The sequence below is a fragment of the Felis catus genome, chromosome B3, assembly GCF_018350175.1.
Source record: "Felis catus isolate Fca126 chromosome B3, F.catus_Fca126_mat1.0, whole genome shotgun sequence".
Classification (NCBI taxonomy): Eukaryota; Metazoa; Chordata; class Mammalia; order Carnivora; family Felidae; genus Felis; species Felis catus.
Genome location: NC_058373.1, coordinates 33,361,348 through 33,386,252, shown reverse-complemented (window position 1 = coordinate 33,386,252; position 24,905 = coordinate 33,361,348). Strand labels below are relative to the sequence as shown.

Here is a 24,905-nt window from a genome sequence, read left to right as displayed (position 1 = left end):
TCTCTTTATTAGTCTTTGCTGTTTGCTTGGGACCTAACTGCTACTTTTTCAGAGGTAGCGTAGGATTTACTTGAAGCTGATGGAATGGTTACTGCAGATTGCATACCCAGCTTTGCAGCTAAAACAACAAAACGCAGTGTTACTGTCTAATATTAGACAAGACTCTATTGTGAGTTAGAAAGTAGAGACTTTCTGCTTCTGGACTCTCTGATAATTTTTATTTCGTGGTGAGTAGGCTTGGTTTAAGTTGATAACCACAACCCATTTAGCCTCGTGGGTCAGATTTTGTATTTTTGAGCTTTAGGAAATCAAAAGTTTACATTTGTTTGGGGGGAAAAAAACCAGTTATGATGAGAGGTCAGGGATATGACCGAAGAATAAAAATGAAGTCTTGATTCAGTGCAACTTTTAGAAACCATTAGTTACAAGTAAGGGGACTATACATACGAGCAAGTTACTGTTGCCTTGTATGTCAGTCATTACTTTTTTTTTTCTCTCCCTTAGAATTGGTTGGCTAATATTCACTGACAAATTGGCAGTAGTATGTCACTGCCTGCTTGTTCAGTTTGCATGATTAACAGATTTTTACAGTATTGTCTAGTAAGCAGCACTTCCAATTGAACCATGTCTTCAGGCTCATTCGAAGACCGTATTTTGAGGAATAGTAAAAAATATCTGATCTATAATGTTAGTATTGAACTGTGGAAATCTCAAACTTTCATATAGATATTGCAGTATAAGGAGGAAATTGAAGGGATGTAGAAGGAAGATAAGCTTTATTGCTCTTTTTCTGATTCTAAAAATATGACAGCTTATGCCACTAAATTGACTTTTTTCTTTTTTTTGAGGAAATTAAAAGAACTTAGAGTAGACCCTGAATTCTCTTTTTATTTACAACTGCATTATATAAAATCTAAAAATTTCAAACTTATCTAGCTTATTGGCGTTTTAGTTAGCTTAAAAAAACTCATGGATAATGGATATTTATTGTTTAACCTTTTAACTTGTTTGTTTTCATGTAGTAAATCGCATCCAACTTTCTCAGCTCTTTGGTGTGTCTTAATCACTAAGGCCAAACCATGCAAGTTCTTTATAGGACTTCTGGAACAGAGATGTAGCTAATGCATATGACATCATTCTTTCTTTGTTAGTTTAGGGAGGAGAGAATAAACGCAGATGAACTGAGCTAATAGGGACTATAAAATACTAGGGTTTTTTTTTTAGGCGTTCTTCTTTTACCGTGTTTCCATGCCTGATTTTTGAAAACTGTCTTTTCTCTAGTCAACTTCATGTTAAGGATGCTCTTAAATGGAATTCCAGAATATATAAATATCTATTCCTTGTTAGGTTTCTATTTCACAATATCAGTAAATCAAAGAATAAGATTTATCTCAGACCATTTTTTCTCCAAATGGTATACTTCTGAACCAGGCTTTGGTTATAGTATGGGTTTTTTTATGTTAATAGGTTTAAAAAGTTATACTGGTAACGCATGCACACTGTAAGAAAAAACTGACTAGGCAAGGGGGAAAAAAAAGATTAGATCTACACCAAGAGAGATGCATCAAAATTTAAACTGTAGTTATCTCTCCAGACCTCTGGGTGAGCTATACATATTTTTTAATAGCAACAGAATCATACCATATGCTCTATGTTTTCAGTAGAAAAAAGCAGGTTACAAAAACAGAAGGAATCTCAACTTCTCTTGTTAATAACTTTTTCCAGTGTTTACATGATTGCAGATCTAAAGTAATTTAATCCGTCTATTATTATTGGCCTTCCTTTATTTTCCAGTTTGTGGCTTTTATAAACTTCATTGGTAATATCCTCCTAGATAAATCTTTGAATGTTTTATTTTCTTAGGATAAATTGAATTTCTGAGTCAAATGATGTGGTTATTTTCAAGGCATTTGATACGTACTACCTTTCACATTGTTTTCAGAAAGGTTATATTAGTTTCCCCCGACCAGTCGGTGCTTGATTGGGATAAAACAATCATCATTTAAAAAATTTCCTTCTTTAAAAAAACAAAACACGAAGTAGAACTTTTAACATGTTTATTAGGTGTTGGTTTTTCTTTTGTAAATTGCCCTTTGCTTTTGCTCATTTTGCTCCCCTTTGGGGGATTTTTTTCTTTTATTGATTTATAAGATCTCTTTATATTTCCTGAAGTTTTAAATATCAGTTGTCTAGGTTTTTCAATTAAAAAAAATGTTTAATGTGGCCATAAGTTTTAAGTTTATCAAGTTAAAAACCATTGTTTTACTTAGTTCACATTAGAGAGCTTACTGTTAATTCTAAAAAACTTAAATCCTCTGCTCTCTAATGCTACTTTTCAATATGAAATCAAGTATGTTATTATTGAATTTGAAAATGAATTTGCAGGAGAAAAAGATTGAAATTTGAAAAGATTGCCAAATTTAATTTTTCCTTGGGAATTTGATTACTACTTCTGGGAGAGTAGTTCTGGGCAACAGGAGATTAATACTGTTATTTGTAGATATCTGCAGTGTAGTTTTAGCTTAACAGTTTTTCTTTTAGAATACTCTTGGTTTTCTAGCTTTCTGTAACTCTCTTGTTATAGTTTAATTGGCCTTGTTATATTTAAATCCTTTGTGGCTACCTACATTATCTTGTGGACTTCAAGAAAAGATCAGGGATTTTTTTAAACCTATACCAGTGATAGAGAAGTACTTAAAGCCCTTAACTACCCAACTGTATTTACTTAACTAGTATAGTTAAACAGTGGCTTTCTAATGTAATTACTAGTAGCTTGATAATTTATTAAACACTACACAGTTCTGCAATTGAAGGTGTTTATACTTGCTGTTTTGTGTTTCCACAACATTATTCAACAAATGTTGGTTGTGCTTGTGTATGTATGCTAGTCACTGTTGAGTAGATAGAGGACATGGTTCTTGCCTAAGGAGCATATAGAAATGGGGAACATAGAGGTCCTTGGGCTTCATTCCCAGAGATTGTTGTTCATTAGTTAAGTCTGAGTTGGAGCCTGAGCATTTATATATTTTTAGCTGTTCCAGTGATAGTTCTCAGCTACTGGAATAGTCATAGTTCATCTACTGTCATGATTTTGACTCATTCAGGGAGAATGAGTAGAGTGAGAAGGGCAGTACCCTTAGGAATACCACTTTTAAAGAGTGTGCTGCAGAAGAGGAGCATGGGCTGATGGATGTGAGTGGTCACAGAGAAAGTATAAAGATGTCGGTGGGTGGGTGTCTTGCTATTATAAGATTATGCTAAATGACCTGTTTTAAAGACAACAGATATATCATCCTTTCAGGGGGAACTTTCTTTTGATATTGATTTTAAGTCTTTAATTCTATTTCACGTATTTATGTATTTATCTAATTAAAAGACTTAATTAACTTCTAAGGTGTGGTTTCAAGCATAAATTGAGAAGCAGTGTATTTCAGTTTACTGGCTCAGGAGTCAGTTCTAGCCTTGACTTTTCCTCCAGATGGTAAGTTTTGTTTACATATCAGAACCTTCAGTTTTTGTTTGCTTTTTTTTTTTTTTTTTTTTTATCTGGGAAATTAAGGGAGTTGAAATATTAGATTGCCCTTTTTTTTTTACATTGGTGTTTTGTTTATCTAAAATCCTCGTAAAACCTCAGTTAATTGGAGATGCTCATTGTTTCCAAGAAATGAATTCAAGTGTGCATATTATCAAGATGAACTTAAATTGTTTAACTATTTGAATGGTGGAAGAGGGAGAAGAAGGGGTGACTGTGTGTATCTTGAAGCTATTAAGGTGTTTGGTTTATTTCTCTTGAACTTGAACTATTTTTTCCCAGCTAATCTCCTTGAACTTACTTGAGCTGTAGGTTTTAAATTACATTAATTCTTATTAAGTCACTTATGGCAGTAGTCCTGTGAATAAAACTGGCGGGAGGGGTGGTGTCCAGCAGTCTGTTTAAATGAACATTTCAGGTGATGCCGATGCAAGCCGAAGTTTGAGAACCACTGATCTAGTTGGAATATACTACAGAAGTGAGTTAATGATGGAAGGCAAATTGTTTAAGAAACTAATAAAAGGAAAATTTCAAGAGCATGGACAACACTTACTGGGCTAATCAAGTGGGAGGGGATTTGTCATCGTTACTGCTATCCTTCAGATAAAGTGGTCTTTTTTTTTTTTTTTTTTTTTTTGAGAGAGAGAGAGAGAGAGACAGAAAGACAGAGCACAAGCCAGGGGAGGTGCGGAGAGAGGGAGACACAGAATCTGAAGCAGGCTCCAGGCTCTGAGCTGTCAGCACAGAGCCTGGGATGTGGCGCTCAAACTCTCAAATCGCGAGATCATCACCTGAGCTGAAGTCAGACACTTAACTGACTGAGCCACCCAGGCGCCCCTGAAGTGGTCTTTACTCAGTTATTTCAAACATGCATACCAAAGTAGTGGCCTCTTAACATTCTAGATTAGAACCCTTGGTTTTCCTTCCACCTTTCCTTACCCCCTGGGTTGTTTTTTTCTCTTTCTTTCTTTCTTTCTTTCTTTCTTTCTTTCTTTCTTTCTTTCTTTCTTTCAAACATAACTGAGATTCTTTATTTAATACATTGGAAAGGATTTAAGGTTTTGAATACTGTAAATGCTCCTGTTTAATACTGTACTAAATGTTGAAAATATGAGAAGACATTCTCAAGGAGTTGATGATCTCTTTGAATTTAGACACTCAAAGCTGTTAGGTCAGTAAGTTGTTTAATCAAGTGTTAGGTCAGTAAGTTGTGCTAACTGGGTAGTAATAGATATTCATGGAAGAGACATTGTGGGTGTTATCTGGAAGATGGCTAGGATTTGGATAGCTAGGAAAGAGGGATAGGAAGCCATTTTAAGAAATTGAATGAAGTGAGAAGGAGGAGGGTGTCAGGATAATGGTGAGGTCTGCTAAAGTGGAACAGAGTTTAACAACTGTGGGTGATAATGTTGCAGAAGCTGGGATGTTTGATAATCTGAAGAAAGGTAGGCAGAAGCCATCAGGTTAGATTCCTTTATTTTGGGTTTGACCTGTGGTAGCTGTATGTATTAGTTATCTTTAACCCTGTATTTTCCCAAAACTTAGTGGCTTGAGAACAACGCTTGTTATCTCACAGTTTCTGTGAGTCATGATTCTGGGTACAGCTGAGCTGGGTGCCTCTGGCTCAGGGTCTCTGTTAAGGGCTGCAACCAAGGTATCAGCTGAATTGCAGTTCTCAAGGCTTGACTTGGGGAGGATCCCCTTCGATGCTCACTCATGTGGCTATTGTCAGGCCTCAGGTTTTCACTGGCTGGTTGTTGGCCAGAGACCTAAGTTCCTTGCCATGTGGTCTTCTCCAGAAAGGGGCTATAACACAGTTTCCTTCCCTCAGAATGAAGAGTCTGACTGAGAGCCTCCAAGATGGAAGCCACAATCTTTTTATAACTTCATCTTAGAATTGATATCTCATCACTTTGTTATATTTTACTTGTAAGTGAATAACTGTATCCACATGTTCAGGAGGGGATTACACACAAAAGTGTGAAGACCAAGAGGTGGGTATCTCTGGGGCCATCTTAGAAGTTCTACCATCTTGTGTATCTATATTTGGCTTAGTCAAGAGGTGAATGACAACCATGTATAATGCTTATCTGTCCAGTCAATTTATATACAAATGGGAGGGCATAGTAGTTTGGATTTTTTATTTTGGATTAACTAGAAATTGTTTGTATTTGGCTCTTTAGAGAGCAGTATTATATCTTTAAATGATAAACATTCCTAATTACTTTTCAATGGCTAAGATTTAAAGAATAGTTTCCAGTCTCTTAGAATTAGCAGGAATTTGAGATTCTTCAGTCCACCAATTTTTTTTTTTTTTTTTGGCTTTATCTACATAGTGGGATCATCTGGGGATTTTTTCACATTTTTAATTTCAGTTGCAAGAAGTAATACAGAGCGGTCCCATGTACACTTTATTGATTTTTTGGAGTAACATCTTGCAAAACTATACCATAATGTTACAACCAGTAGATTGACATTGACACAGTATTCAGATTTCTTTCCCTGAGACTTTTAAAAATTTATTTATTTATTTATTTATTTATTTATTTGTTTATTTATTATTTGAGAGAGAGAAAGAGAGATACACACACAGATTGAGCGAGGGAGGGGCAGTGAGAGGGAGACACAAAATCTGAAGCAAGCTCCAGGCTCCTAGGTGTCAGCAAAGAGCCTGACACAGGGCTCTAGCTCTAGCTCACAAACCTAGAGATCATGACCTGAGCCTAAGTCTGATGTTTAACCAACTGAGCCACCCAGGGGTCTCTCCCTGAGATTTTTTTTTTAAATGCAGGCACTCAGGCCCCACCCCAGACTAAGCAGATGGGTCTCTGGGAGTTTGGACCAGACACTGTGATTAATAGTCCCTGGATTACTTTTTTTTTTTTTTTTTTTAATGTTTCTTTTACTTTTTTTTTCAATATATGAAATTTATTGTCAAATTGGTTTCCATACAACACCCAGTGCTCATACCTAAAGGTGCCCTCCTCAATACCCATCACCCACCCTCCCACCCCCCTCCCTGGATTTACTTTAATGCACACCCAGGGTTGAGAGCCCCTGTTCATGCCCATTTCGTCTCTGTAATATTCCGACCTCTGCTTAGCTACAAATTAAGTGACAGTGAACTGTTTTGTGATGTAGCCTATTCCAAATTTAACTCTTGATTTTGTTTTTAAATGAAATTAAAGTCTGCTTGCTGCTGTTGTAACTTTTACCTATGGTTCCTAGGATCACCCTTTGGATAAATTTTTTTTTCTTAATGTAATTATTGTTTTGGAAGCTTTTCTTCCTTGAAGGAACAACTTTTCTTCCTGAAGTTAATCTGTCCCTCTTTCGTTGTTCCTAGTACAACAGTGAACCTATATTTTTGATAATGTACATTGCCTGCTTTTCTATTTTCTTTAGACTCTTATTTGTCTATTTTCTTTGTTTTTTTAATGTTTATTTTTGAGTGAGAGGGAGATAGAGTGCTAGCAGGGGGAGGGCAGAGAGAGAGGGAGACACAGAATCCAAAGCAGGCTCCAGGCTCTGAGCTGTCAGCACAGAGCCTGATGTGGGGCACGAACCCATAAACCACGAGATCATGACCTGAGCCGAAATCAAACACTTAACTGAGCCACCGAGACACCCCTAGACTCTTCTAATAGGTAGTGTCGCAGGCCATAATTTTGCTAAGACCTTAACAATATATAGGTCATCCTTTGTATGTTATCATACTGTTACTGTATAGCTTTGTTAAATAGTTTAATTATTCCCATTAAATGATGGAATAAATACAAGAATGAGAATTTATTTGGGCTGACGTTTGATGATCACTTGTGAGAGAATGATTTATAATCAGAGGCTCCTAATTTGGGATAGCTGTATCCTTTGGGGCCTATAGAGATAGTAGTGACAGTTTTTGCCTTTTTTTGTCGCCCGTGTTTTAAAAAACTTAATATATTTAAAACAGCAAAACAAAACTCCCCAAATGAGTTAAAATGTGGGCCACTGTTGTGTCTTCAATTCTAAAAAAAATAGCACATCATAGAGTCAGTAGGTTTCTACAGTCATATGTGAGATTCTAAATTTTTGCTTTATTCCTAAATTTTCATTTACTCAGCGATAGGGGGTCATCTAGCTTTATATTGAGTAATGTCTCATTTCTGATGTATCTTGGTGTGTATAAGGTGCCCAATTGGTATTTGCATTAAACAGATGGATAGTTTGTATCTCAAAAGGCAGTTTAAGAAATTCTTACTGAGTTAGCTGCTCTGGTAGATTAACTTTTCAGAGCTCTACTTTTTTCATTTCTAAAAATGAGAAGAAATGCCAAATACTGTACTAGGAATTGTGTGTGTGTGTGTGTGTGTGTGTGTGTGTGTGTGTGTGTGTGTGTTTATTTATTTTGAGAGAGAGAGACAACACGATTGGGGGAGGGACTGAGAGCAGAGGAGAGAGAGAATCTGAAGCAGGCTTTGCACTGTCAGTTTGGAGCCTAATGCCGGGCTTGAACCCACAAATGGTGAGATCATGACTTGAGCCAAAACCAAGAGTCAGAGGCTTAACCAAGTGAGTCACCCAGGCACTTGTGTAAATTTTTTTTTTCTTAATGTAAACATTGTTCAATAGCATTTTTCATTTTTGCTGTGTTCCATTTAAAGGAAGTGTCACAAGTGACCTGACACTTAATACATTTTGGCAAAAAGTACAGCAGATAATGAAGTATTAGGTAACATTTCCTTATAACTAAGACATTTGTTTAGACAAAGCTAAGAATAGCTATAATCTCAGACACTTCTCCCCAGGCTTGTTCTGCTATCTCCCTTGAAACTGTCATACTTCTAATTCAAATATTAACAGGCTCTAATTACTTGGTAATATATCCTTCCTCTTAATCAAAATTGTACACTTTTTTAGGGATTGAGTATAAGCTAGAGACTGAGAAGTATTTTCTGATTCTTAGCAAGTATTTACAAGTCAAAATCTGTAACGTGGGCACTTGAGTTGACATTTGTGACATTTTGAACAGGTATTTCTCTGAAACCCATTTGAAACCCAAATTTACTGCATTCTCTTTTTTTTTTTTTTTAAATTTTTTTTTTCAACGTTTATTTATTTTTGGGACAGAGAGAGACAGAGCATGAACGGGGGAGGGGCAGAGAGAGAGGGAGACACAGAATCGGAAACAGGCTCCAGGCTCCGAGCCATCAGCCCAGAGCCCGACGCGGGGCTCGAACTCACGGACCGCGAGATCGTGACCTGGCTGAAGTCGGACGCTTAACCGACTGCGCCACCCAGGCGCCCCTACTGCAGTCTCTCCTTAAGGCTCTTCTTTCTTTGACTGATTTACAAATGAACCGTTCTTGAAATTTGAGAGTCACCCTTAATTTTTTTTTCTGCGTTTCACATATCCAATTAAGTAACCTAATCAAGTTACCTCTAAAATTTGTTGTAGTATGTTTTTTTAATGTGTATTTATTTTGAGAGAGAGAGACAGAGTGCAAGCAGGGGAGGAGTAGAGAGAGAGGGAGAGGCAGACTCTGAAACAGGCTCCAGGCTCTGAGCCGACAGCACAGAGCCCAATGCGGGGCTTGAACCCACGAACCGCAAGATCATGACCTGAACCAAAGTTGGATGCTTAACCGACTGAGCCACCCAGGCGTCCCTGAAATTTGTTTTAAGTTATTCCTAATTGTTATACTAACTAATCCTAATCTAGGGCCTCTTTTTGCCTCACTGTCTCCAGGCTTCTAGTTTATGTCATATTACCAAATACAAATATAGTAGTCATTTTCTTGCTTAAAAAAAACTTCCTCGTCCACCCCTTCCCTCCCCTACTATTATAAGTCTAGTCCAGATTCCTTAATACGGCATTCACGGCTTCCCCATCTTGATGTCAGCTGATTTCTCTCAGTGTCAGCTGCTATTGTTCCTGATTCTTCTACCACCCCCAACTGCACTATTTATAATTTCTCTTTCTTCTTACTGCTCTTTGTTGAGGTTATAATTTATGTATAATATATAATACATATTTACATTTTCTTAAATTTGCTCATTCTCCTCCCTCTTCTGATACTCTTTCTTCTCTTAACTGCTTGTTGTGCTTCTATTCAGACCCTGCTCAGATATTACCAGGTTTCTTACCATGTCCTCCTTCGATACCTTTCTAGTGCTTCCTTGTCTATGTTTGCATAGCATTTCATGGGGATGTTGCTACAGCCTATGTGAGGTTGTAATATAGCCATCCCAATACTTAAGTCTCTTCAGCTAGCTAGGTATGAGGGTTTTGAGTGTGAGAGCTGAATCTTCTTCATCCGTAGCGTGTGGCACACCAGCAGTCTTTGCCATTGTAGAAACTCAGTAAATACTTGGTTTGTCCCTACCTAGTAAACGCTCGCTTCCTCAGTTTCCTTATCTGTAAACCAAAGGGAGCCAGATAAGATTTCTTTTGGCACTAATAAATTACTTTATGATTTGTAGATAATGCCACAGTGATAGTGTAAGAAGTAAGAAAAAAATGTTTAAATTCCAAGAGAACAAACTTTTTAAGGCCTCTGAATATATAGCAACACTTTTAAAGTTTATTATTTGCATGTTGTTCCCTGCCACTTTATATGAACTGACACTGATTTAAAAAAATTGAGCCACTAATGCTGTAGTTCTCAAAGTATGGTCCATGAGAGCAAAACCATTGTATGATAATACTAAGACTTTTGCCTTGTTTAATATGTTGACTTCTGTGCTGATGGTGCAGAAAGCAGTGGGTAGGTAAAAACCTTGGGAATGCTAGCACATAAAATAAGTGGCACCCCAAAATACTAGTAGTTATTGTATCTTCACCTGTACACACAGTAAAAAAAGAGTTTTTCATTTGTTCTGGATGAAGTAGTAAAAGTTATTTTATATTTTATCCTTTAAGTACACATCTTTTTTGTAGCTTAGGTGGCAAAATTGGATATGCATGAAGCACTTGAGCATACTAAAGTTACAGAAGTTGTCTTGAAGATACACTTTTGTGCAGTTTTGTGAGCTGTACAAGTCGCGTGTTTGATGGAACACCATTTTTTTCTTGAAATAATGACTAGTTATTTAGACAAATGGCAAACATATGGTAAATGTTTCTCCAAATGAATGAAGTACACCTGTTATTTAAAGGAAGACTGCTTACATTATATTGCCAATGATAACATTTTTTAAGTTTGTAAGTGAAAATTAGAATTTTGGAACACTTATGTTTGCCACTGTGAGACTGACAGCTTTCTAATACTTAAAAAGTTCTGATGAAATACTGTGTAATAAAATATATCAATATTTGGAAGATCCATGTAATTAACATAATGAATCAATATTTTCCAAATGACCAATTTTCCATTGACCAATTACAATACTTCACAACCATGCCTTGGTAAGTGGTCCATTAAGAGTACAAGATAGACCACCAGATTTTAATATAAGAGTATGAAAAGTTCTTTGACATGGTTTCAGATTCTACCTTGTGACCAGCCTTTAAGAAACAACCATGTTTTGGGGGTGCCTGGGTGGCTCTGTTGGTTAAGTGTCTGGCTCTTGATTTTGGCTCAGGTCATGATCTCATGGTTCATGGGATTGAGCCCGCATTGGGCTTTGCTCTGAGAGTGTGACGCCTGCTTGGAATTCTCTCTCTCCCTCTCTCTCTCTGCCTGCCCCCTCACACTCTCTCAAAATAAATAAACTTAAAAAAAAAAAAAGAGCTACTTTTTGAATTTTGGCTTAATATCAAAAAGAATATCCATAATTAACTGAAAAGCCTATGAAAGTGCTCCTTTTTATTTTATTTTTTTGAGTAATCTGTACACTCAATGTGGGGTTCGAACTTACAACCCCGAAATCAAGAGTCACGTGCCGTACCAACTGAGCCAGCCAGGAACCCCAAGTGCTCCTCTTTTTTTTCAAAATACTTACTTTATGAAGCCACATGTTTTTTATTCTTCAAATAAAACAGCATATCCAAGAGACAATGCAGTAGCAGATACGAGAACCCAGCTATTTTCTATTTAGCCAGATATTGAACACTTTCAAACTTGTGAAATAGTGCACTCTTCTCACCCCAGCTTTTTTGTGTCAGAGCATATATTTATTTTCATAAAGTGTTTTTTTGTGTTAATCTATACTGGGATCTATTTCTGTTATCTTAATGAGTTAGTAAATATTTTTAAAATTTTGTTTTAGTAGCTAGTGTGGTAAATATTGATAGTTATAACCCACATAAACAAAACTCTTTGACATCCTCAATAATTTTGAAGGTGAGAGGGAGTTCTGAGACCAAACAGATTGAGAATTGTTGCTCTGATATTATGAAATATTTCTGAGTTGTTAAGAAAAAGTCATGTTGGCCTTCAAACAGAACTATGACTAACCACGCTACTTGAATTTATTATTAATTAGCAGTAGTTTATAAATTACAAGTTATTACTGATCTGAAACTTTTATTTATAAGCTATGGTAGATGCTCTGAGTGGTATTAACAGAAATATTAGCCTCTATAGTTAAATAAAATCTAGGAAATATGAACCATAAGATATGACTAGTAGGGGAAAGATGTTGGAAATGGGATGAGAGGCTTAATTTTTTCAAGGAAGAGGTAGTAGAGATACCACTTGACACATCCCAATTGTTAGTTTGTTTATATTCTGATTTTTTACATTAGAATGAAAGCCCTGTGAGAGCAGGACTTTGCTTTATTCATTGCTGCAGTCCCCATGCCCACAACAGTACCTGACACATATTAGGTACTTAGTAAATATTTTTTTATGTACTTTTATTTCAATTCTATTTCAAAGAATATTTTGTTATGTATATAATTTTAGGTTGTAGTTGTTCTCTTTCAGTATCTGTTGTTTTCTGGCTTCCATTGTTTGTGGTGGGAGAAGGCTTAATGAAGTCTTTAATCTGAGTGTTTGAGGGACTTTTTACTTTGTCTAGTGGTTTTCTTTGTTATTATCTCACTTTGGGTTTTCAGATCCTTTCAGATCTGTGGAGGTGATGTCTTTTATCAGTTCTGGAAATTGTCAGCTCTGCCTTCATCCCCTTTCCTTCTGAAACTTCAGTTACACTTAGCTTAGAGCTTTTTGTTATGTGCCATATGTGTTTAGTGCTCTTTTGTGTATTTTATATCCTCTTTTCTCTGTTTCAGATTAGGTAATTTCTATTGATTTATCTTCTGGGTCTCTAAATCTGTCTTTTCCTGATCTGATTTTTTTTTTTTAATGTTTATTTATTTTTGAGAGAGAGAGTGAGGGTGCACGTGAGTCGGGGAGGGGCAGAGAGAGAGGGAGACAGAGGATTCAAAGCAGGCTCTGAGCTGACAGTAGAGAGCTCAGTGCGGGACTCGAACCCATGAATCATGAGACTATGACACTTTACGGGCTAAGCCACCCACACGCCTTCTTGATCCAATTCTTTTTTTTTTTTTTTTTTTTTTTTTTTTTAATTTATTTTTGGGACAGAGAGAGAGAGAGAGACAGAGCATGAACGGGGGAGGGGCAGAGAGAGAGGGAGACACACAGAATTGGAAACAGGCTCCAGGCTCCGAGCCATCAGCCCAGAGCCTGACGCGGGGCTCGAACTCACGGACCGCGAGATCGTGACCTGGCTGAAGTCGGACGCTTAACCGACTGCGCCACCCAGGCGCCCCTCCAATTCTTAATTTGTTTGTATTTTTTTTAATTTATTTTATTTTAGAGAGAGAGCATGAGCAGAAAAGGGGGGGGAGAGAAAGAGAAATAATTTTTTTAAGCAGCAGGTAAAGGTTTATTAGAGTGTAAGAAAGTAAGAATGGTGTGAAATCTCTCCTTGCAGAGAGGGCATTTGAAGGTGAATACCAAGAGAGAGAGAGGGAGGGAATGAGAATGTATCTTAAGCAGGCTCCACGCTCAGCATGGAGCCAGATGTGGGGCATGATCCCACGACCCTGGCATCATGACCTGAGCTGAAATCAAGAGCCAGATGGATACTCAACTGACTGATCCACCCAGGTACCCCTCTGATGTATTTTTTAATTCTAGAGTTTCCATTTGATTCTTTTCTGTAGATGCTAATTTTATGGTGACTTCTTTTCATCTGTTTTCTCTAGCATATTAATCATTTATTCTTACAAGTTTTGTCAGCCAACTCCAGTAACTGTTAGTTTCTTCATATATATTTTTTTTCTCTTAGTTTTCGATCATGTGTTCATGTCATTTGACATACTTTTGATTTCATGCTGTATGTTGTGTATAAAGTATTTTAGGGATTCTGGATGATGATAGATTCTCCACAGAGGATTTTCATTCTTTCTTCTGTTCAGTGGGTAGAGTGAATGGTCTCCTTAATCCAGTCAGGCTGAGTTTTAGCCCTGTTCAGTTTCAGTCTCTCTCTGATCTGCCTCTGGCCCTTCAACTAAGAACCTGCTGTATTCTCAGCAGTCCCTCTCCTAGGGATCTCAGACTTTAATCATCGACTCCCTAGACTGTTGGAAGCACCACTTTGGTTTTCAGAGACTTTAACATTAGATTTTTAGTCTTGGCCCCATTTTTAGTCCAACGATTGAGCAGATGCCTTAAGGGAAAGACCCACCATTCCTCCATTTCTTGATACAACCCCCTCGAGTCTCGGTGTTAGTTTCCTTTTTTTGCTATAATTTACCACAAACTTAATGCATTAAAACATAAATTCATTATTCTGTAGTTATGAGAGTCAGAAGTCCAAAGTGAATCTCACTGGGCTTTCTCACCCACTTTGTCACTTCTGGAGGCTACCTGCATTCCTTAGCTTGTGGCCCCTTACTTGATCTACAAAGCCAGCAGCATAGCATCTTCAAATCTCTCTGACACTTCTGCTTTGCCTCCTTCTTTCACTTTATTTTTATTTTATTTTTATTTATTTTAACTAAGCTGTACACCCAACATGGGGCTTGAACTTAGGATCTGAGAACGAGAGTTGCATGCTCAGGCTCCCTACACTTCTTTCAGTTTGAATGTGACTCTTTGATTATTTTGGGTTGACCTGAATAATCTAGGATAATCCCTTTATTTTTAGGTCAGCTGATTATCAATTTTAGTTCCATCTGCAACATTAATTAATTTCCCCTCGCCATGTAATTTAACATTCATAGGTTGCCAGGTATTAGGATATGAACATCTTGGCAGGGTGAAGCACTATTCGGCCTCCCATTAGTAGCCCTTTGTGGTAGATTATTGGTCTTGCTTTCAGAATTGATATGGGCTCCCAGGTAAAACCCACTGCATTTGTAAGATCCCTAGTTCCTCTAGTTGTCTCATTAGCTCTCTACTGCTTTCAGATGAATGATTTCTGGACATTATCTGGGTTTTCCAGTTCAGATGGCAATACTGGTTTACCTCTTAGCTACTCTCTCCTCCCTAGAAGGGGAACAATAAGTATTTTAAAACTCAATGAATATTCTTTAAAAAAAAAAATTTTTTTTTTTAACGTTTATTTATTTTTGAGAGGCAAACCGATCACGAGCAGGAGATTGACAGAGAAAGAGGAAGACATAGAATCAGAGTAGGCTCCAGGCTCTGAGCTGTCAGCACAGAGCCTGACGTGGGGCTTGAACTCATGGGTACATCATGGCCTGAGCTGACGTCAGACGCTTAACTGACTGAGCCACCCAGGTGCCCCTGTCTTGAGGATTTTTGAAGCATGCATTCCATGGGAGCAAGCAGCCACTTTGTGGACTGCAGAATGCACTTTGAATTTGGATTCCAGCCAGAAAGTATGACAGTTTAAAGATTAGAGTAAGGAATCTGAGATTTGGGAAAGTAACAGAATGGGATGGAAAAAAGATCTAACTTACTAGTTTTTATGTAAGAGGAGACTCACAGACAAAAGTGGTAACAGCTGATATTTGTAGAATATATTAGGTGTTTTCACCTGTATTAATTTGTTACAAATCCCAGGGAAATGGTATTATTTCCATTATACAGATGAGTAGTTCGAAGTTAAGCTGAGAAATGGGTTTCTGTCAGACTGGTAGAGGCCGTTGAAACTGGGTCTTAACTTTCTGCTCTACTAAACTTTTTTCAGATTTTAGTTGGATATTTCGAGCCAAATTCTTGTAGTCTCTTTTCTTTGTTTTGTGTAGTAAAACTTTACAATACTAAAATGATTTTTCAGGGGCACCTGGGTGGCTCAGTCGGTTAAGCATCTGACTTCGGCTCAGGTTATGATCTCACGGTTCCTGAGTTTGAGCCCCTCGTCGTCGGGCTCTGTGCTGATAGCTCAGAGCCTGGAGCCTGCTTCAGATTCTGTGTCTCTCTCTTGCACTCTCTGCCCCTCCCCCATTCTGTCTCTCTCTGTCTCTCTCTCTCTCTCTCAAAAATAAACATTAAAAAAATTTTAATGATTTTTCATTATAGCTAATTGATTTTAGATGAGTCACTTATATTAGTTATCAATTGCTGTATAACAAATTACCCCAAACATTTATTATCTGATAGTTTTGAGTTGCTTAACTGGATGGTCTGGCTCAGGGTCTCTAATGAGGTTGTAATCATCTTGTCAGCTGAGGCTTCAGGCTTGGTTTGTGCTGAAGAAGTGCTTTCAAGAAGTGCTTTTCAAGATGGCTTATTCACTGACTATTGGTAGGAGGTCTCAGTTCTTTATACACGGGCCTCTCTATAGGGCTACTTATGATCACTCTTTCAGAACAAGTAATCAAAGTAGCAAGACAGATACTGTAAGTCTTCTATGATCTAGCCTTAGAACCCAGTGTGGGAGGGGTCTGAACAAATAGCAGGACATAAAGATCATTTGAGGCCATCTTGGAGGCTAGTTACCACAGATACCATGTGGAAGACAGGAAGGGTAAGATATAGGGATATGGCTATAAGGCTAGATTTTAGTTCCAGGATCATGAGAATTAGGAAAAAAAAAAGTTACATTTAATGAGTAATTAAAAGTAGACTTGAAAGCCCTCCAAACTGGGTATAGAGCAGCCAGCCTTCTTTTGTACAATACAGTAGATTTACCAAAGTCAGTATTTAAAATCTTCTTCCATATGTGAGACAACAAGTATTTATAAAACTCTTAAGTACATAACAATCATTTTGTCTGTTTAATTCACATTTCATAAAACTCTTCTACTTTATAATCTAGGACTAGAGTCTCATCCTGTATATACTACTGTGTGACCTTAGACTAAATCAGGCCTTACTCTGAATCTGCCCCTGTAAAAGAAAAGATTTGGATTTGATGATTTCCAAAGTTCTTTTCCAGTTACGAAATGCAGGTACAAGTGGCAAAACATCATTAGTGTGAATTCTTTCAAGATAGGAAGCTAAAAGACCAAAGCCTCCTTTCCATCTGCTCCAATGCCACTATCTTGAACTTGTTCTTAGATTTTACTATTCCTGAAACTACTATACAGCTTCCTGTCACCATGTTCTGCCAAATCTGTACTTACCTTTTACATCTATATGCCTCCCTCAGTACGTGTGCTTGGCAGTAGGTATATAAAGATGAGTGGAGAACATTCCTTTCCAGGGTTCCTAATCTAGGAAGGGCAGACAGGTAAATACGTACTTGATTGTAAAGATAATAACTCAGGACTCTTCATGTTCACTTTTATCCATCTGTAGCCTGATCCTAATTATTTTCTGTTTCTGGACTTGCCCTGGCCTTGTTTTCAAAGTTGAGGATCTTAGTGTATTGCCATTACCCAGAAATGCCACAATTTACCAGTTTGTCTTTCGAAGTATTGTTTTTATACCGGTAAACCCTGCTGTGTTTCACTTCTGTTGTGTGTTGCCCCATCTTTGCTGCTTGGTGAAGGAAAGCCCTGCCTTCCAAAGAGATTTGTTGGTTTTTAGGAAAGAAGCAAAATATTGACTTCTCTGTGGACACGTAGAGTCTTGTTATAGCTATTAGAAGTTATTAGAAGCCTCTCTCATTGGCAAAATTAAAAAAATCAAAAGAACATGAAAAGGGTGATATTGATGGAAAGTGTGGCCTTGTGATAATTTTATGGTCCCTACAGATTCCTCCAGGAATGCTGCATGTTTCCTTTTTTTATAGGGTGTTCATTCTTTTCAGTTTATGACAGTGCCAAAAATGTTCATACTTGTCCTAAGTTTATAGCCTGAGAAAGTATACTAAATCTTTATTATTTGTGATAAGCAAGGGGGTGGAAATGGGATAGGAAATAATGCTTAGCCCTTCTTAGCCGACAGGTCGCAATGACTAGGTTAGAAGAGGACACATATTATGATGATACGAGATTCTTTGGCATGGTAGATCATGCTTTTCATAATTCAGCCCCCATGTACCTTATCTGCCATTTCTTCACACTCATCTTGGCATAGCAAAGTAATGATATTTCCTGTGAAGTTTGTCTCTTTGCCTTGATAAGGCTTTTTTCTTTGCTTCTATTGCTTTTCCCTGATAAATTCTTTCATACATTAAGACCCACTTTATTACTTACTTATTTATTTTTAAATGTTTATTTATTTTTGAGAGAGAGAGAGAGAGAGAGAGAGAGAGCGAGAGCGAGAGCGCGAGCATGAATGGGGGAAGGGCAGAGAGAGAGGGAGACCACAGATCCGAAGCAGGCTCCAGACTCTGAGCTGTCAGCACAGAGCCTGATGGTGGAACTCGAACTCATGAACCATGAGATCATGACCTGAGCTGAAATCGGATGCTAAACCGACTGAGCCACCCAGGCGCCCCATTTAAGACCCACTTTAAATGTCCTTTCTTCTATGAATCCTTACCTGTGAGTGGGTCTCAAAATTTTGTACACACTGTTTTTTAAAAAGGTCTTATCTCTGATTTGTCCTTGTATTAAATAGATCTGCAATCCTTGAGGGTAGGATCAGTGTATTAATTTTGACATTGCCATTGACTAGCACAGATCCTGGAACATAGCTGATAAACATTGATTGAAAAGTCAAAATTAAATATGAATGAGTTTTCTTACTGGTTTTATTATTGATAAAAATTAGTCTTGGTACTATACCTGTTTTTTTTGTTTGTCAGTTCACATTCCTCTTGACATCACTGAATTAGCTCTTTTCTCATTCTCTAATATGCTTTCCAATTTTTGTTCTTTACTGGTTTAGAGAATGTTAGTCATCACAACTGTTCTCTGAAGTAGATGGTATTTTTACTATTTTATGGATAAGGAAATTGAGACTTTAGAGGAATTTAATAACTTGCCAAGGTCTTCATAGTTGGGGTTGGAACTTACTATTTAAGAATTTTGTATGATTAAATGTAAAACATGTATAAATGTAAAACATGTGAATGTTACTGTCTTGTGTGCTGGATATTTTCTGTTTGTCTTTCTAGATCCACTATACTTTTCTCCATCTAGCTCTGTGCCCCAGGAGACTGACTTGTACAGACTGAGTCAGTGGGCTCTGGCTTAAGACTTCATTGCTATGGCCTATGAATCCAAATAAATAATAAACAAGAGTCAGACAGAGTCAGAAGTATACCACATTCCCCCTTTAAACTTTACAACCTACAAATGTACCATCCTCAAGAAAATTTCAAGTCAGAATCGCTATTACAATATTTACTATCTTGTAGCCCAGTGTAAGCATTTAGAAACACGAAGTTTTAACATTGAATAATAATTCCACTACTTGACCTACATTATAGAATGCATTTTATACTGTGCAAAATTGTATTCATGATTTATGTATGAAATTACAAACTGAGACCAGTGGTCTGCAAAGCCTAACAACATTCTCCTTGTGATAGAAGCACCAAGAAATTTTGGAAGAATAATATTGTGAAATTGTTACAGATTCACAGGATAACAAGTGCTTGATATGTTTAACCGGAAAATAGCTGACTCGACTCATTTTGATCAATAATAAGATAGTTCTTTTGTGAAGTTCTCAGAGGAGCTTATTACTGACCCCATTTAAACTGCTATGTAAGGAAATGTCTTTATCTTTCAACTTACTGTTCATCACTTCAGTTCTTATGAAATGAAAACTTAAGTAGGCCTCAGATTGTTAATTAATGTGGGAAGAAAGGTATGTATATAATTTTATTCACCAGCTTAGCTTTTTAAATGTAGTAATTCAATTCCATTGGAGCTAAATATTTTATCTTTTTTGTAATCATCTCAACTCATATTGCATTAATATAGTTAGAGCTGGGTCCTTGGAATATATGGCAGTACCTGGAGATTGATTTACAATGTTGCGTTCCATCCTACTGTGAAGATAAAAGGGTGAAAATAGGACTTTAAAATTCACAAAGATCTACTCATCCTTAGGAATGAAATTAGGACAAATAAACAACAGCTAAAGAATTAAGGGTGGCAGTAAACTTACCTAATCACTGTTTTTGATTCACACAGAGTCAGATTAACAAAGATAAAAAGGAATCTTAAAGGTTGTTTTGGTCAACCACTTATTAAGTACTAGCTCCCTGTTAAATAGTCCCTGAGACTATTCTTACAGTGACTTAAACCCTCACAACCACTTCTAGAAGTGAGTGCATTTCATATTTGAACAGCTGTGTTTTCAACTTTTTCCATATATATATATTTTTTTTTAAGTTCATTTATTTTGAGAGCGAGAGTGTGCATGTGCGCTAGCAGGGGATGGCCTGAAACAAGAGGGAGAGAGAGAATCTGAAGCAGGCTCCATATGTCAGTGCAGAGCCCAACACCAGGCTCCATCCCATGAACCGTGAGATCATGACCTGACCTGAAATCAAGAGTTGGACACCCAACCGTGTCAGCTACCCACGTGTCTCTTGACTTTTTCCATATATTAATATCTGTCTGTAGCTTTTTTTTTTTTTTTTTTTGCTTGAACCTACCTGCTTCTAACTCTTCTTCCTGATGGCCGTTTTATTAAAGACTGATTTAACATCGGAGACTACCAATGCCTTAAACTATATCCAGGCTAACATTTTTTTGGAGGGATGTAGAATCCAGATATAAGGCTTTTGCTTTACTTCTTATGGATTGTTGATTAGGAAAATTATTCACTGGTATTTTGGATTCAGATTTGTGGGTGTCTGCTCAAGCAAAGTTACATAAGGTGGAACACTACAGCAGCACATGTGCACCCTGTTCAGTTAAATAAATGCCAGAGAAGGCAAAGGCAGATCTGTTTATTTACATCCTCATTGCAGGCATTGGAAGGTTTTGCAGTAACAATAGGTAATTTATCTTCATGTTACGATGTTACTAATAGTTTTATGTTCTATATATTTCCTTGGACTCTGCATTTATAAAAATAAAGGCAGTTGCTAGACAGTGTTAACTAGTTAGCTCTGAATAAAATGTTTTCAACTACCTTTTTTAAGCTTCTGGGTCTGTTAAAATGAAGAGTATCCTGAAACTGCAATGCAAACTTACTGTGAATCCAGATTTTCTTCATTCTGTGTAACCAACACATAATATAGAAATAAGTTGCATGCTGAGGTCAATATAATTGAACTCTCCTCTTATAACCTTTGATTTAAAAAAAATTTAGGGGCACCCGGGTGGCTCAGTCGGTTAAGCATCCAGTTTTGGCTCAGGTCATGATCTCACAGCTCAGGGGTTCAAGCCCCACGTTGGGTTCTGTGCTGGCAGCTCAGAACCTGGAGCCTGCTTCAGATTCTGTGTCTCCCTCTCTTTCTGCATCTCCCCCGCTCATACTCTGTCTCTCTCTCAAAAATAAATAAACCTTAAAAAAATAAAAATAAAAAAGATTTAAACCTCAGTATTCTAAGACTGTTGATAAAACATTTTTTAGGATTAAAAAAAATTGTTTGACTATGCATGTATTTTCTTGGCTCAAAATTCAAAAAGTAAAAACTCTCCTACCTTAATGTATTCACTACCTGATTCCCTCCCTCAGAAGCGATCACTTTAATTAATATCTTCATTCTTACTAATACTTTTCTCTTAAAAGTAGAACCTCTACCCTTCTCCTAACTTGATTTTTATTTTCCTTTTGAGACCCTAAATGTTTTTTTTTTTTCCTGTCTACAAAGTTGTTTTATTAATTTAGGAACATAAAAATGCACTGTGTATTCTATGGCATCTCTTGTAGTAAGCACTTTGGAATATTTAGATCTGCAAAAACCTGTGAAAACTGAAACAGGGTAAAAGCTCATCTCCTGCCCATCTTTTTTGGTAATAAAATGAACTAGGAGGATACAATGCTTTTCTCCTGAATATTCACTTTCTCTGTCTCCAGGTTGGAACAAGTCCACATTGTTTTTTTTCTTTTTCTTTTAAGGTGTGTGTGTGTGTGTGTGTGTGTGTGTGTGTGTGTGTGTGTTCGTGTTCATGTTCTGCAGCCACCCAACTAGCCAGGGCTTCTTGTGTTCCAGTTCTTTGCATTCTAATTCAACTATACTTTTGAGGAAAATGTAATGTATGAAAACGAAGCACATGTATAAATGTTTAAATTCCTACAATTGTGGAGTACTTTTGATTGTGATTGTATAGTTATTTGTTTAATGAGTGAATCTAATCAGTTTAATTTTTATTAAACCAGAATGTCAAAGATTTGACACCTTTTTTTTTTTCTAGCTCACTTGTTTGTGTGTCAGAGCGGAACAATTGCAGTGTATACTAACAAATCTTTGAAGAGAGATAAAAAAGGAGTCTCTCTAGGTCTGCCTTACTTCCTAGGGAGGCTCTCTGTGCTCTAACTACCCCATGTTGATTGGGGGGGGGGCTGCCTACAATTGCTTTAAGAAAGAATTAGCACCACCAGAAGCAAGGCTTTTGGTCAGAACTACTCATTTCTTTAGTGTGATATCAGCCATGTAGATGAAACTGTTGTTCCAAATTACTGTATTGTGATAAAAGTTGAAGAACCACAGTTCGGGTATGATAAGGATGTGGACACAGCCATAAACTAAGGAAAAAGTTCATCCAGTCTGGGATTGGACCTTCACGTTTTTGCCACTGTGTCTTTTAAGGTCATTGCTCAATTAAAATGCCTTCAGAACCCTAGGATATTTGGGAGTAGGGGCAGTTGTTTTTCTAAATTATGGGATTGGAGTGGGTAAGAAGGAATTCTGGGTGCTGAGAACAAATTTTTCAGGAATGCCTACGTGTTTCTTGCCTGCTAACGGCCTCACACATGTACTTTAAAATTTTTTTTATTAAGTTTTTTATTTTAATTTCAGTATAGTTAACGTACAGTGTTATGTTAGTTTCAGGTGTACGATATAGTGATTCAACAATTCTATACATTACTCAGTGCTCATCATGACAAGTGTACTCTTAATCTCCATCACCTATTTTGCCCATGTCTCCACTTCCCCTCTGGTATCATCAGTCTGTTCTCTGTAGTTAAGGGTTTATTTTTTGGTTTATCTCGCTCTCCTTTTTAAAATTTTTTTCCTTTGCTTTTCCTTTTTTGTTTTGTTTCTTAAATTATGCATGAGTGAAACCATATGTTATTTTTCTTTCTCTGACTGGCTTATTTCACTTAGCTTTATACTCTCTAGCTCCATCCATGTTGCAAATGGCAAGATTTCATTCTTTTTTATGGCTGAATAATATTCCATTGTGCATTGTATACCACATCTTTATTCGTTCATCTATCAGAGGACACTTGGACTGCTTCCGTAATCTGGCTGTTGTAAATAATGCTGCAGTAAACATAGGGATTGCATGTATCTCTTTGAGTATTTTTGTATTTTGGGGATATATATCCAGTAGTGTGATTACTGGACCATAAGGTCGTTCTATTTTTAACTTTTTAGGAACCTCCGTACTGTTCTCCAGAGTGGCTGCACCAGTTTTCACTCCTACCAGTAGTGCACGAGGGTTCCTATTTCTCCACATCCTCTCCAACACCAGTTGTTGTGGTTTTGATTTTAGCCGTTTTGACAAGTGTGAGGTGATATCTCATTGTACTTTGATTTGCATTTCCCTGATAGTGAATTGGGTTGAACATCTTTTCCTGTGTCTGTTGGCCATCTAGATTCTTTTAGAGAAATGTCTGTTCATGTCTTCCACCTATTTTTAATTGGATTATTTGGTTTCTGAGTGTTGAGTTATATAAATTCTTTACATATTTTGGATGTTAACCCTTTATAGGATATGTCCTTTGCAGATATTTTCTCCCATTCAGTAGGTTGTCTTTTAGTTTTGTTTCCTTCTTTTGCTGTACAGAAACTTTATATTTTAATGTAGTCCCAATAGTTTATTTTTGCTTTTATTTCTCTTGCTTTAGGAGACATATCTAGAATAAAGTCGCTACATCCCAGATTAGAGAAATTACTGCCTGTGTTCTCTTGTAGGATTTTTATGGTTCCAGATCTCACATTTAGGTCCTTAATCCATTATAAATTTATCTTTGTTGTGTATGATGTAAGCCAGTGGTCAGTATTTTGAATGTAGCCTTCCAGCTCTCCCAACACCATTTGTTGAAGAGGCTGTCTTTTTCCCATTGCATATTCTCTGAGGTTAATGGGTTCTTCAAAATAATGCTTCAGTTAATTTAGAACATTATATAAATTGAGTACTTGATTTTTTACCAACTGGTATTTCTTTAGCTGCTAAGCTGTGCTGGGGGAATACAAATACTGGGCAACTTTTTATTTTATTTTATTAAAAAAATTTTTTTTTTTTTTTAACATTTATTTACTTCTTAGAGACAGAGCATGACTGGGGGGAGTGGCAGAGGGAGGCAGGGACACAGAATCCAAAGCGGGCTCCAGGCTCTGAGCTGTCAGCACAGAGCCCGATGCGGGGCTTGAATTCACGGACCGTGGGATCATGACCTGAGCCGAAGTCGGATGCTTAACTGACTGAGCCACCCAGGTGCCCCTGGGCAGCTTTTTAAAGAGGCATGTATAAATAAGTTACAATACAGTGATGTGTGCAGCATATCACTGACATACAAGGTCAGAGAAGGAATGTTTGTTTAATGCTTTTTTCTGGTTAAGTCCTGGTAAGGACTAATGCTGGTGGAAAATGATCTAAAGCTAAATTTTGCAAAATGAATAGTAGTAGCTCACTAGGTGGATGGGACTGGAGAAGGCATTCCAGCCAGAGGAATAGAAGGAGTAGAATGTGCAAAGGCAGAAGCTGTTAATGGTATGGTATGGGAAGTAGTGTGGTAGGAGCTGGGCTAGACAGGTAGGCAATTTATGAAGGGCTTTAGCATAGTTCTAAATGAGATGCATTTACCCCCTAGGACCTGGCAAAACAAATTAATGTGGGATTAGTGTGTAGAAAGACCACTTTGGCAGTATAGGGAATAAATGAGGACAGGATGAGATTAGGAAGCAAGGAGAGCAGTGAGAAGTCTATTTCAATAATTTGTGCAAGAGGGGTGCCTGGGTCGCTCAGTTGGTTGAGCGACCACTTCAGCTCAGGTTGACTTCAGCTCAGGTCAAGATCTTGCGGTTTGTGAGTTCCAGCCCCATGTCA

General features: G+C 37.3%; 1 protein-coding gene across 1 annotated transcript in view; it reads left to right on the top strand.

The window, feature by feature from the left end:
* The window catches only part of ARIH1 (ariadne RBR E3 ubiquitin protein ligase 1), a 123,362-nt gene that overhangs the window by 963 nt on the left and 97,494 nt on the right, over positions 1 to 24,905 (top strand). The window lies entirely within an intron of this gene.